Source organism: Oratosquilla oratoria, chromosome 6 (genome assembly GCF_046742065.1).
Source record: "Oratosquilla oratoria isolate Oo_2021 chromosome 6, ASM4674206v1, whole genome shotgun sequence".
Lineage (NCBI taxonomy): Eukaryota > Metazoa > Arthropoda > Malacostraca > Stomatopoda > Squillidae > Oratosquilla > Oratosquilla oratoria.
In genome coordinates, this window is record NC_134782.1 from 38,638,161 (window position 1) to 38,652,930 (window position 14,770).

Below are 14,770 nucleotides of genomic sequence, written 5' to 3' on the forward strand. Positions count from 1 at the left end.
TGCATTGTGGGCTGGCTGTACTTGATGTGAAGGACTTCAAGGAGGGTGAGGCGGCGCTTGTCATTCTCTTTGTCTATAATTTTGGTATAGTTCTCTGAAATGGATCTGGTGATTGGGGCGTTGTTGGTTTCCAGGAGGTGCCGTTTAGGGTCTCCACTGTTGATGTGGTACGTCAGACGTTTGGAAAGGCGAGTAGTGCTGAGTCCGATGTAGGAATAGTGGGGCACAGGAAACTGGTACACCAAACTTACACATTCGATATTGGTAGGGCGTGGGGAGCCGTTATTCTTTGTAATGAGGTCCTTGGTTCTCTTGTTCTTATAGTAAACGGAAAGTTTTATGCGGTCTGTCTCGTTGGTAGGGGGTCACGTTGCCTTATATGCGCTTGGCATGTAGGCCCTGTAGAATAAGGTAAAGGTATTGCCTTCTCCTGCATGAGCTGTTGCTCCTCGCACCACTTGTTCATGACGCTCCGAAGTACACGTTGGCAATCGTTGTTTGCGTGGCTATTCTTGACTAAAAGTTATGTAGAGCGATCGATCTCGTTGTGGATGGAGATCTAACTGGAGCAATGGGTAAGGGCCCTCTTGTAGCAGTGGTGGAGTCCTTACATCGCTGGGGTCACTCACCGTTTCCGTTCAGGCACAAACCAGGGTCAGTTGGCTTGGTGTATACTTCTATGTGGGTGCTCCCTTCGGCGTTCTGGGCGAGGAGCACATCGAGGAAGGGAAAGGCGCCGTCCGTAGCCTCCTCCGTGGTAAGCTGGAGGCCCGACACTTCCTGGAGGAGGCAGTGGAAGCGTTCACGTTCTTCAGAGTCTGTGGTCCTCACCAAGGTGTCATCTACGTGGCGGCCGTACAACAGGGGGCTGTCGGAATTATTGAAGACCTTTCTCCACTGGACACTGCGAGATACAAAGGCGGGACTATACGAGCATAGTTCCCCTTCCCGCAAAATGCAACTAGGTAAACACACACACACACACACACACACACACACAGTGGTAGAGTTCCCTGCTGCCACTACGGCGGCCCGGGTTCAAATCCAGCCCAGGGCTGAAATAATTCCAGTATCGCTGTGCTGCGGGTCGTTACTCCAACTCTTGTGGGCGGGGAGTTGGGGATATGTGTACGTGTAAGGTCACAGCATTATCCATAGATCGGCCATATATGAGCTCTGAGCTCTCTTCCGGGAGGGAAATAGCTGTCGGTCACGAGTCCAACACGTGATCCAAGACAATGGTGAATCTCTCTTTCTCTCTCTCTCTCTCTCTCACACACACACACACACACACACACACACACACACACACACACACACACACACACACACACACACACACACACACACACACACACACATATATATATATATATATATATATATATATATATATATATATAAACGAGGTAATACTTAAACTCACACCGTAACACCATCTATTCTTCAGTAACGCGCAGACCACTAACAAGCGTTACATTGACATGTTTATCAATGTCGACATTTTGTTACAATTTGTGCTTAAATAGATACGAGTTGATTCTTTAAAAATAAGATAATTCCGTAGTGAAGAAGTTATATTTTATAGTTTTATAATTATAGCCAAAGTATTAAGCATGTTAAAATTATGTTTATTTTTGCAATTTTCTTAAAGTTTAAGATGTCGAAGTAACAGCTATTATGTAAATGCACAGTATAGTCACTCATCACACGGGGGAATTTACATTCATGTGTGTGTGTGTGTGTGTGTGTGTGGTGTGTGTGTGTGTGTGTGTGTGTGTGTGTGTGTGTGCAGTTTACCATTATCATAAATCACGTGCTGGACGCGTGATCTAGTTATCATCATTCCGCGTGAGAGCACACACACACACACACACACACACACACACACACACACACACACACACACACACACACACACACACACACACACATCAACTCTTTGCTCAAGAGAGAGGGTGACAGCTTGTAGTATTATGACGCTTTTTAAGACCCAGGCGGGGACAGATCTCGGTACCGTTGATTTATCAGCCCAAGACGTTACCACTCCACCAGAAAGCTGCACGAGTGTGTGTGTGTGTGTGTGTGTGTGTGTGTGTGTGTGTGTGTGTGTGCGCGTTTGTGAACGTCAGTGCGTACGTGTGGGTGTATGTAAATGTGTGTGTTTATCTATCTAGTTGTATTTAACTAACTGTAATATACAAGAGGGAAGGCGCTATGCATGTGGGGTCTCGCCCATGCGTCATCATCATTCAGAATTCGTGTGTGTGTGTGCGTGTGTGTGTGTGCGTGCGTGTGTACTCGTTTGCATGAATACTTACAAATGTTTACTCACAAAACGCAGTACAATACTCACATAGTGCCCCTCCCACAAGTGCCTTGTATTTCCATCAGTCTCTTCTTTGTTTGTCCCCCCCACCCACCCCCATCACCTTCCCGGGCTGTTGTGGACCTCAAAAGAGGCTCTGTTGAGGTGTCTTCCAATTCGAAAAGAATCCTTGCAATATCCGTTTGGGCTTACCTTATTTTCTTGTCCAGTCTCACATAAACCCCCTTTTTTTTTTTTTTTTTTTTTTTTTTTTTGAAAGATCTGTAGATCTATGGAGTGGTTACGTTAGGTTAACTGAGATTAGGTTAGGTTTGGTTAGGTTAGGTTCTATTAGGTTAGGAGCTGTTGGACAAGGTAAACATCGCCAAATATCCGTGCTTGCGTGATTCTGGAGTTTTACCTTACCTTTCCAAACCAGGAGTTGTTTCAATGAAACGCCAGCCAGCCAGCTGTGTTTGTTATGTCAAAGTGTGTTTCAATCAGATTCGGAAACGAGCTGGGATCGTATCACCCTTCACACAATTAGAAATAAATAATATAAAACTTTTCACTTGATTTTAGGGGTAATTTGTATTTGAATGTTCTTGTAAGTCAGGCTCGTCGTGCGCACAGACTGAATTCGACTGATAGTGGACTGGACCTCGTCTGATATCAACCTTATCCTTATCTGCCACTTGGCCATAACAGGCGATTAGATATCTACCCCGTCCCTACAACAAGCAGGAGCAGGAACGGTGCAAGATTCGCGTTATTAAACCTCATCCCTGTCACTCAAAACTCAATAAGGACGAGATGATAGAGCGACAGAGAAGGGAGGGTCAAGCGACAATATTTGGAGGACGGTCATTACGAGAGTCGGGGCTGAAGAAAGGAAGGCACGCAGTAACCTTACGGTTTGTTTTTGAGACTTGGCGACGGTGTGGAAGGATGACGCCAAGGTCCAAAGGAAGGCTTGATTTAAGAGACACAAAGGGATCTTCCAAGTCACGTGGGAGGGCGAGGTGGCTGATTAGAGTGGGTGAGGGTGAGAGAACTACCGGTAATGTGCCTTATAAGATAGGGTAACGCGGAAGCATAGCTTTCATACTCTGCTCTGCATATATATATATATACATATATATATATATATATATATATATATATATATATATATATATATATGTGTGTGTGTGTGTGTGTGTGTGTGTGTGTGTGTGTGTGTGTTATATTTTTTTCTGAGAAAGCTTCCATGTGTCCATCTTTCCTCTTCCCAGAAATTCTGCAGGATCTGTCGACATTTCCAAGCTACGAGTTCCATGACTATCACTCTTTATTATTTTTTTCACCGAAGATTGTGTCTTTCATCAGTAACAACCCCAATTTTATTCTTTTTTTTTTATTCTTTTTATTTTCCATTTATATATTTTTTCCTTGTGAAATTTTATAACGTTTCGTGGCAGAGGCTATACTGATTGCCTCCATTCGCAACCAATTACTGTTGACCGAATGTTTATTGTTAGTTTGTTAATGATTACAACCAAATAAAATAAATATCACACATTACCTTTCTTCATTCATCCCATGAACAGCTCATTTACATTTAGATCGTAGACATTTTTACAGCTTCATTTATTTCAAAATTCAAATATTGTCGAAAGAGATAGAAACCAAGCGACATGACGTCACGAATCTGCGCAGATGACGGTTGCTACGGCAGCGACTCGTGATAATTATATTCCAACCTTTGGACTTAAACATTCATCCAATATCCATTTTAATAGGTAATGTGACACACGAGTTGGTGAGCACACGGCAGGAGTCGCCTGACTCTATCCAAACTCCCCATGTATTTAAGAAGCAGGGGCAAGAGAGAGAGAGAGAGAGAAATTCTATCTTAACGGGCTTAACAGTACTATCAATATGCATTACTGGTCACGCATCATTATTTTATGAGAGAGCCTAACTTACCAATATAAAAACAAATGATGACGCTTACCACTACACCAGTAAACCGTGTGTGTGTGTGTGTGTGTGTGTGTGTGAAGAAGTTTAGCTGTATAATCGTGACTTCAGTGTCAATTGTACCGTGATACAGGTTTACAGTTGCCACTTAATACTTATCTATATTCTCTACCCGTTTATCATGACAGATAGGAACTAATTTGAATCAGACACGTGCACAAGGGGGGGGGGGAGCGGCTCCACAAGGGGTCTTACCCCCCTTCCCCCACCACCACATCCACCAAAACTCGCTCCTACACATTTGTGGATAATACTAAGCGACTTCAGAATGCTTGTGAATGTAAATATGATTTACGGAGTAATGTTTCCATGTTTTATACTGAGCTCAATAAGGAACCGATCGCTCTAACGTAGTGGTTCTCAAACCGTGTTCCGCGGAACCCCAGGGTTCCGTGAAGACCTTTCAAGGGTTCCGTGGCTAAAAAAATATATGATTATTTATTTATTTGAGCAGGAATGAATAAAATGAAATATGAACGTGACGAATTTTTTTTTATTTGAGAAGAGAGAGAGGGAGGGTGACTACTAGTGTACGACTATATACTCTGCGTGTTGGTGACGGTTAATCTTAAATCTTTTTAAATCTTTTTTTTTTTTTTTTTTTTTTTTTTAGAAGCTGTAACCCAAAGGAGACGGAAACGACCTGGGACACCACGAAGTATGTTATTATAAATATACAACCCAGAACATATAAGTATATGAAAAATAATGATATACATTGGAGGTTCCGCCGTGTATCACCAAGTATGAAACGGTTCCGTTTGATGGAAAAGTTTGAGAACCGATTGCTCAAACGTAAGACTATTTAATTGAACTCACGGTCAATATTTAGTCCTCCACATTGTTAGATCAATGTCCCCCCGTCCCTCAGCTGAATAAAATCATGTGGCGTCAAGTTAGTTTAGTGAGAGTTCCATACTCATCGATTCTCTATCTTTCAACTATTGTGAACCCCTAACATCGACTTGTATATTCAGGACTACGGAATTAGATGGTATATAGTCACTATCTAAGCATTTAGTGTTAGAATCGTTATAAAATATACAAATCATCGTCGCACTCTGAGATAAGCAACTAGCTAGGAAAGACTAGACTTCTAGAAACATTGTGTAATTATGAAAAAAAAAGGAAAAATATGCCTTGGTAGGATTAATTGCAACATGTTGAATTACCCGTAAATTGACTCCTTGGTAGGATTCTGCGGAGCTTTAGAAACGCTGCCTACTGTACAGTAAGCGACTGTTGCTATGCAAGGGATGGTCCTTGTTTCAAATAACACCGAAGGACTGTTTCACTTCGCTCGCTTTACCAAGCAAATATTGTTGTGCTTCTTGCTCGCGAGGGTAGGTATAGACAAGTGGCCATTTTTTTTTTTTTTTTTTTTTTTTTTTTTTTTTTTTTTTTAGCCTCGAAGGTGTGGGTGTAGAGATTTTTTCTTCACTTTTCTTTCTTCTTCAAGGTTCTCTTGTGCAATTGCCTCGTCAGGAAGTTGACTGAGGTTCTCTGTTCATAAGGGGAAGGGGGTGGGGAGTGGGGTAATCTTCAAGGTTGGTACCGTTTGGCACTTGTTATATCTGATTATGAACTGCCGCCAGGCGATTTTATTCACCACCGAACGCAGAATTAGCAGTGTTCGCATGTATGCATGACAAAGAAATCCTATGAGAAATTCCGAACGCGGTGTCAGACTACATCAGTAACTGGTTGGGTAAACAAGTAATCATATACATGGATCAGAACAGGGTGATGAGTCAAAACAAAGGATTACAAAGGCGGAGCATGCCGACAGGAGACCTTTTGGTCCATATCTAGGTCGGATGTGAAAAAATCCTAATAATAATAATAAATAAATAGTAAAAAACTATAATAATGTAAGTATCAAATAAAATACATAAACGCATAGGCACAGTCAAATAAAAAACAAACAGGTAAATAGTAAATAATAATAAATTGACATATAACTAATAATAAATGAGAATCAAACAGACAAATGATAACAAAACAAAAACAAATAATATAAAATAATAACCATTACAGCATCTTGCTTAGTTGTTTATCTAAATTATTTTTAAAGCCTCGAACTGAACTACATTGCACTGCCTCTGCAGGAAGTTTATTCCATTCATTAAGTACACGGTTGGCGAAGTTGTTTCTACCTACTTCCATATTGAATCTATTTCCGGACAGTTTGAGATCATTGTTTCTTGTCTGATTCTCATTCAATGTGAAAATTTTGTCACTAGATGTTGTCAATTCCCTTTAGAATTTTAAAGACCTGTATCAGGTCACCTCTGAGTCTACGTTTTTTTTTAGGGAAAACAGATTCATATGTTTTAGTCGATTGTCGTATGATTTATTTTTGATATTTGGAATCAGTTTTGTGGCTCACCGTTGTACTTTTTCCAATCTGTCAATGTCTTTAATGAGATTCGGTGACCATACGGAAACAGCATATTCCAAATGTGGACGAACTAACGATTTATATGGCTTGTATGAGTGATGGACTTTTGAAGTCAAAAGATCGCGCAATCAGTCCTAGAATCTTATTTGTTTTTTCAGAGGCTGGAATACACTGCTTGGATGATTTGAGATCGTTACTGATAATTACGCCGATATCTTTTTCACTATTCACTTTTGTTAACGAATTTCCAAATAACTTGTAATTGTACTTACTGTTATTTTTACCTATGTGCATTACCTTGCATTTACTTGTGTTAAAATTCATGAGCCACTTTTCAGACCATTGTTGCAATTTATCTAAATCTTCTTGAATATCTAACTGATTAAAGTGATCATTTGCCATTCCGCACAGTTTTGTATCATCAGCAAATTTGGAAACAGTAGATTTTAGTCCATGGTCTATATAATTTATATATACTATGAATAGTATGTCCCAGGAACGGAACCCTGAGGAACTCCACTTGTAACATTTTCCATCTAGAAGTTTTTCCATTTAAAACAACTCTGTTTTCGATCATTTAACCAATTACTAGGCTACCACTTATTCCGTGCGAAGCTAATTTAGTAAGTACTCTTTAATGGGGGACGGTATCAAAAGCTTTTGCAAAGTCTAGATATATTAAATCTATATTGTTTCTTTTGTCATAACTCGAGATAACTGTGTTGTAAAATTCGAGTAAGTTAGTCACGCAAGAACGTTTCCGTTTGAAACCATGCTGGTTATCATTTATCAAACGGTTACTTTCTAAATGATGTTCGATAGCATCTCTGATGATAGTTTCCATTATTTTTCCTACGATTGAAGTCAAACTTATAGGCCTATAGTTATTAGGTTTCTTTTTGTCACCTTTTTTGAATATGGGAGTAACGTTAGCTAGCTTCCATTCTCTTGGGACATCTCCGGATATGATGGATTTCTTGAAAATAATTTCTAATGGAACAGGAATCTCATTTTTCATTTCCTTTAAGATTCTTGGATGCCAACCGTCAGGCCCTGGTGTTTTATTAACTTTGAGTGTCTCTATACACTTTTTTATTTTTATTTTTATTTTTTTTTATTTATCGTAGTAAGTTTACCCAAGACTGTTCACAGGTTTCAGTTTGGAGCTCACTTTGAGGTGTTTCGTTTACGAATACCGAGCTAAAATAATTGTTTAAAATATTACACATTCCTTTATTTGAATATTCAAGTTGACCGTCATCAGATAATAGTGGACCAATGTGATTCCTAACAACCTTTTTATCTCTAATGTAACTGTAGAATTGTTTGGGATTCTCTTTGGATTTATCAGCGATATTCATTTCGTATTGTCGTTTTCTTTTTTCCATTGGCTTTTTTAAATCTATCTGTATTGATACATAACTTTCATAGTCATTAGATGCACCCGAGCACTTATATTTCTTATAAGCCTGTCTCTTTTTAGCAATACTTTTTTCATTTTCTTTGTCGAGCCACTTTGGTCGAGCCTGATTTGAGGGACGTCTGTCCTTCAAAGAAATGTAAGTATGAATCATCCTAAAGAGCGTATTTTGAAATATTTCCCACATCTGATCTACAGGTCTTTCGCTTAATTTTGCCTCCCAGTCTGTAAGCTGAAGCTCCTGACGTAGTCCTATGAACTGAGCTTTACTGAAATCGGGTATTTTAGAAACACAAGTATCTATTCTAATTTTTTTTTAGGAGTTTGAATCTAACTAAGTTGTGATCGCTATTTGCAACAGTTTCACCGACTTCTACATCAGTTACCATGCTTTCGCGGCTAGTGATCAATAGATCGAGTAAGTTTCCATGTCTTGTGGGCTCTTTTATATGCTGAACTAAGTAATTGTCACCAAGAAAATCAATCAAGCGACTACCTATATGGCCATGTCAGTAAAATTGAAATCACCCATTATCAATAAATCCCGGTTGCAGAAACTAGACAGTTCTTGAAATAACAGTTTGTCGTCTGCTAATGATAATGTCTTTGGCCTATATATTACACCTACATTCATTTTTTGTCCATTTGTTTGGGTTAACTCAACCCACAAACTATCATATGCATCCTGTTTCACTTTCTCTAAAACACAAGCATGGACATTGTTTTTAACGTACAACAGAACACCCCCACCTTTCTTGTGGTTTCTATCCTGATGAAAGTGTTTAAATCCCGCAATATTAAATTCAGCTTCGAACTCTTTACCATTTAACCATGTCTCGGTTATTCCTATCATATCGAGATTTTCGCTTTTGACATACGCCTGTATTTCTTGAAATTTGTTCCTAATACTACGAGCATTAAAGTACATGGTTTTAAGAAACTCGTGATTATTTCTTTTTGACACATTTTGAGTTTCAATATCATGTCTTACATTATAATTTTGTTTTTTATTAACACCTTGCTCTATATTATTATTTGGTCCTTCATTGACATTCAATGCCTCATTAACATTTCTCCCATCAAAATTAACATTTCCCCCATCACGGACATCTGATCTCTTTTGTACACTTTGTCCCCCTACGTCACCGCGATTCACACCGGCCTCCCGTCGTTCATTGACATTCTGTCCGGCATCCTTTCCTAAAATTATATTTTGTCCTCCAGTGACTTTATATCCTACCGTGATATTTTTTCCTCCACTATAATTACATCCCATCGTGATCTTTTGTCTTCCACTGTCATTACATCCCATCGTGATATTTTGGCCTTCATTGACATTCTGTCCGGCATCCCTTCCTAAAATTATATTTTGTCCTCCACTGACATTATATCCTACCGTGATATTTTCTCCAGTATCATTACATCCCATCGTGATATTTTGCCCTCCACTATCATTACATCCTATCGTGATCTTTTGTCCTCCACTGTCATTACATCCCATCGTGACATTTTGTCCTTTGACATTACATCCTAATGTAACATTTCGTCCTCTACCGACATTATATCCTAAAATTATATTTTGTCCTATACTGGCATATTGTTCTACATTAATGCTATACTCTACTCTGTTTTCCCAAGTACACTCTATTTCCCCTTCCCTTTGGGCTTCTACCCCCAAAAAAGGAACTAGTTCATTACAAACTCCCACAATGAGGTTTGTAAGAACATCTTTGCCTCTGCGGGTAAGGTGGATCCCATCAGAAGCGTAAAGGTCATGGCGCCTAGAAAAGAGATACCAAGGATCAAGAAAGTGGTATCCCAATTGTGTGCACAACTGCGATATCCTATCATTGATCCCTATGGCTCTACTGTTCCAACACGAGCCTGCGTAGATCCTCGGGAGGATCCCACAGACTACGTGACGGCTCCCACGTTCCTTCATCTCCTGAAGGAGGACCTTGTAATTCCGAACAAGTTCCTCTGATCTCACCCTACCTACATCGTTACTCCCCGTATGAACAACCGTAACCGTGTTCGTCCGTCCTTGCTCCCTGATGGACTGGGTACAATCGGCGATCCCACGGCCCGGTTGACATACAAGCTTGCAACGTCGTTTAGTCTTCCGCTGCAGGATGTCGTCATAGCCTCGCACCATGGAGTCCCCCACCACCAAGAACTCCTGATTTTCAGCCACTTCATCCTCCAGCAGAGCAAAACGATTGGCTAGAGCCAGCGGTTGCTCCACAGGGCACACGCCTACCGAACGCGGGCTCGACAAACGGGACCCCGCGGAGCGCCACTCGCTCACGGCAGTGACAGAAGGTGAAGAAGTGGAACGCTCTTTGGGTTGTGGGGAGGGTTCACTCTTCTCACAGAGCGCACTCCTGAGAAGACGAATTTCCTCCTCACACATCCTGAGACGGTCCTCCAGGTTCACACAACCTTCACAAGCCATTTCGCTCCTCCTTTAGCAATACAAACGGCAAAGAGAAAATACAAATCAACAAAAGAAACCAAAGCGGTCTCTAATAAACTAAATACACGAAGCTTAGTCTGCTTACCTTATACTATTTCTCCTACCTTTGGAGTACAGTAACAGAATACTGTTTTGAATATAGAACACTACACTTTATCTTATATCTGTAACTGTATAGTGCTATACGTATACAATTACAAAAATACAACACAATCACTTAACACTATTCGGAGATATAAATTTCACAGGTATTTGCTAGCTGGTGTCTGTGCATAAAAACGAACTCTCTAGCTGAGTTCACGGAGCAGACTGAGCTGAGATCACGAGCAGAGCTGAGGTCACGAGCAGACTGGTTCATTGGATATATTTTCATCCTCTTAAGCCCTTTGGTTGGCTGAAATTGACCATAATGGCTGTTTGGACAAATAATAAGAACATAAGAATGAAGGAGACTGCAAGAGACCATAAGGCCTACACTAGGCAGCTCCGTATCCATCACCACCTGTCATCCCCTTCTATAAAGTTGTCTAATAGTTTTTTTTTTTTTTTAAACAACTCATAGTTTCAGCGCTTACTACGTGGTTACTAAGTTTATTCCATTCGTCGACCACCCTATTAATAAACCAATTCTTGCCTATTTTCTTCTTAAATCTAAATTTGTCCAGTTTATAACCATTACTGCGAGTCCTGCCCTGTTGTTTTAATATTTGGTGATGCAAACCTTGTTTGCATCATCTTTGACATCGGTTATAAGAAAATTGCTTGAATCAGTAATATACATAATTTAATTCGTGATTCACAGCATGGTTTCTCCAAGGGTAAGTCATGTACGACTAATCTTCTATCTTTTTACACTAAGTATGTAAGGCGTCAGATAACAATGAAAATTACAATGTTATTTACTTTGACTTTAGCAAAGCGTTCGACAAGGTGCCACACCAGAGACTACTAAATAAAATCAAAGCCCATGGCATAGGAGGAAAAGTGTTAGAATGGATTAGAGCTTGGATTAGTAACAGAAAACAGCGGGTCACCATAAATGGAGTAAAATCTAGGTGGGACAATGTTACTAGCGGGGTCCCCCAGGGCTCGGTTTTTGGTCCCTTGTTGTTCATTATGTAGATATACGACTTAGACGACGGGATAAATTGTGATTTTAGTAAGTTTGCGGACGACACTAAATTAGGACGCCCAATTAGGTCAGGAGACGACGCAAAGATTCTGCAGGATGATCTTAACAAATTGTTCACATGGTCGGTGAAATGGCAAATGAACTTCAATATCTCTAAGTGTAGCGTGTTAAACGTAGGGCTACACAACCCCGAAAATAGATACAGCTTAGATAACACGCTTTTAGAGAAAACTGAATGCGAGAGAGACTTGGGAGTTCTAGTGAGTCCGGACCTTAAACCAGGAAACAGTGCACCACCTATTATGGGACAAAATAGATCAATCAAATGACATAACTCCTCAAAGTGGTTCAGTTATGACACCTTTATCCTCTCAATTCTAGATACTATGGTTGATAGAAATAATTTATTGGCTGCCAGTGACAAATTGATGTAGATTATCTACCTTTAGGTTTATCTACTCCATGCGTTCAAACAAAATAACCTTTGAACGGGTGGAATTTCCGACCACGCAACAAAGCTATCTCGTCATATCTTAAATTAATGATAACGAGTAAGAATAATCACTGATAAAACTAGACGAAAATGGTCTTGCGTTGTTCACTAATTCTGTCTAGTAGACGTATACTTCAATCCAGTTGAGATTAGTTAGGGAGCAATGCGGGTACAAACAGAAAGAAGAAATAAGCTAAATTTCTTAAAAGACGGGAGTTACAAAACAATAATGTAATTCGGCATTCCCTTGTAGTGAGAGGAAAGGCGTTTGTGTATCTTGGTAATGTGGTAACAGAAGTAACAGACGGGGAATGATTGGACATAAGTAACAGATGATGGATAGATAAGTAAATTTAGTAAATAAACAAATAGAATAGATGAAACGAAAGAGAAAAACAAGATAGTCATGCACATTTTCTTATCGTTTCTTCTTTTCTTTTATTAATCTTATTCTCATGTTCTGTTACGTTACGTTATGTTTCCGTTAAGGTTATGTTATGTTAGAGTGTTTCCTGTTACTTCGGATATGAAAATTAGTTTCCTTTTTTTTTTTCCTAACAGAAAACGAGCGTAATTTGTGTTTGGATGGGTGGGTGGGGGCAACGTTGAATTACTTCCTTTGATTAAAAATCTCAGTTTGAATTAATCGAGACAATATTAACCCCTTTCACTTGTATATAATCGATCGCCGTCAGTTCGTAAAAAATCTAGACCAGCGTTTCTCAACCTTTTTACCCTTGCGTAACCTTTAAAATAAATTGCATGTTTCAAGGAACCCCTGCGCAAAAAAAAAAAAAAAAAAAAAAAAAAAAAAAAAAAATAATAATAATAAATAAATAAATAAATATATATATATAGATATATATATTATAGATATTTATAATATACTATTTATATATATATATATATACTATACCCATAGCTTTCTCATTTTATTTTTTCAATGGAATAATATGGATAAGATAGGATGATGTCTATATTACATTATTACAATAGCCGAGAATATGTTCTGCGTGTTTAAATCATATTACGTATATGAAATTAAATAAAAAATATTAAAAGTACATTAGCTGTATCTCAGTTGTTCTCGGCCGGAACGACATCCTTAGGGACCTTTTGCGGAGAACCTTAGGGTTCCGAGGAACCACCTGGTTGAGGAAACGCTGATCTAGACAGTGTTTGCAGACGCGGCAGTTTAGTGTAGTGTGGGTTACATCTCTGAGAAGGAGAGATGTTGTGTTACTTTGTTGTTTCATTTTTAATTGTGTTCTATATTTTTTATCTTTATCTTATTTTGTCTTAAATTTATTTCCCCCCCCTAGTCTTAGTTTTCTTCTGTTCTAGAAGCTATTCTATTTTATAGTTTGTTTTGGTTAAATGTTAATCTTTCGTTTGTTTTATTCTTATGCTAAATTTATTTCCCTATATCTTTTGATATTATTATTGGATAGTATTATATAGATTAGTATTTTTATGATTATTATTGATTATTATCATGTGTTAAGATGTTATTATGGGTGGTGGGTGTGGGATTATCAGGATTATTATTATTTTTACTTATTATTAATTGGATGATTATAATTATAGTTATGATCATTTAGTATTATCATTATTATCAGTATTATCATTATTATTACTTATTATTAATATTATTATTATTATTACTTTTTTATCTTGTATTTAATTTAAGGAGACGATGGACGAGGGAGAGGGAGGGGAGAGGAATGAGGGCAAGGGCAAGGGAAGATTAACAAATGGGGGTAGTGGGGGACATCTATGGGGAGGATAGGGAGGAGACGACCGAAGTGGCCGTGGGGGGGGGCCAGAATGGGGAGCGTGGATTCATGAGTCAATGTGGAGTGAAGGTGGGCCTCGAGGAGTACGCCAGGGTGAGATGCGAGGGGAGTGAAGCCGGGAGGGAGTGTGGGATTATAGGAAGTCCAAGGAAGGGAATTGGACGTGAAAGATTTTTTTTTTCTTTTGTTATCACCAAAGGTCGATAAACCGTTCTTGTGAACGGTTGCGCTTGTTACAGTTATCACCTTTGTTGTCCGGAGGTCTTTATCCCAGCTGGCTGAGTTAAACCATCCTGCCCGCTGCGACTATCCACATGATTGGTCCCAGAAAGCGACCAGCTGTGGAGCCTAGGAGTCCCGGACTGTGCAGCGGGGCGTGACGGAGGAAGAGGGAGAGGAGCAAGAGGAGTGCGAGGTTGGCGAGTTCTGAAGAGGAAAGAGAGAGGATCAGTACGAAGAATAAGAGAAAGGAGGAGTAAGAGGAGGTGAGAGAAAATGAGGTGCAGTTACACCAACGAGCCCGAGAGACAACGAGGACGACAGCGAGAGAACCGAAAAATACAGAAACGAGCAAAAGGAGAGTTAAAAACAGAGCGCAGGAGGGAGTGTGCATTCACCATGGTTTTGGATCACGTGTTGGACTCGTGAATCGACAGCTATAAACCCTCGTCGGATGAGAGCTCAGAGCTCATATATGACCGATCTATGGGTAGTATGCTTGT

The 14,770-nt window shown here is 39.5% G+C and overlaps 1 protein-coding gene across 1 annotated transcript in view; it reads right to left on the reverse strand.

Moving 5' to 3' along the window:
- Nucleotides 1-2,958, reverse strand: part of LOC143026421 (uncharacterized) — a 21,068-nt gene extending 18,110 nt beyond the window's left edge. Inside the window, exon 1 of the mRNA XM_076186760.1 lies at nt 2,735-2,958. The gene's annotated coding sequence lies outside the window, so the exon portion shown is untranslated. The remainder of the gene's footprint in view (nt 1-2,734) is intronic.
- Nucleotides 2,959-14,770: the final 11,812 nt, after the last annotated feature.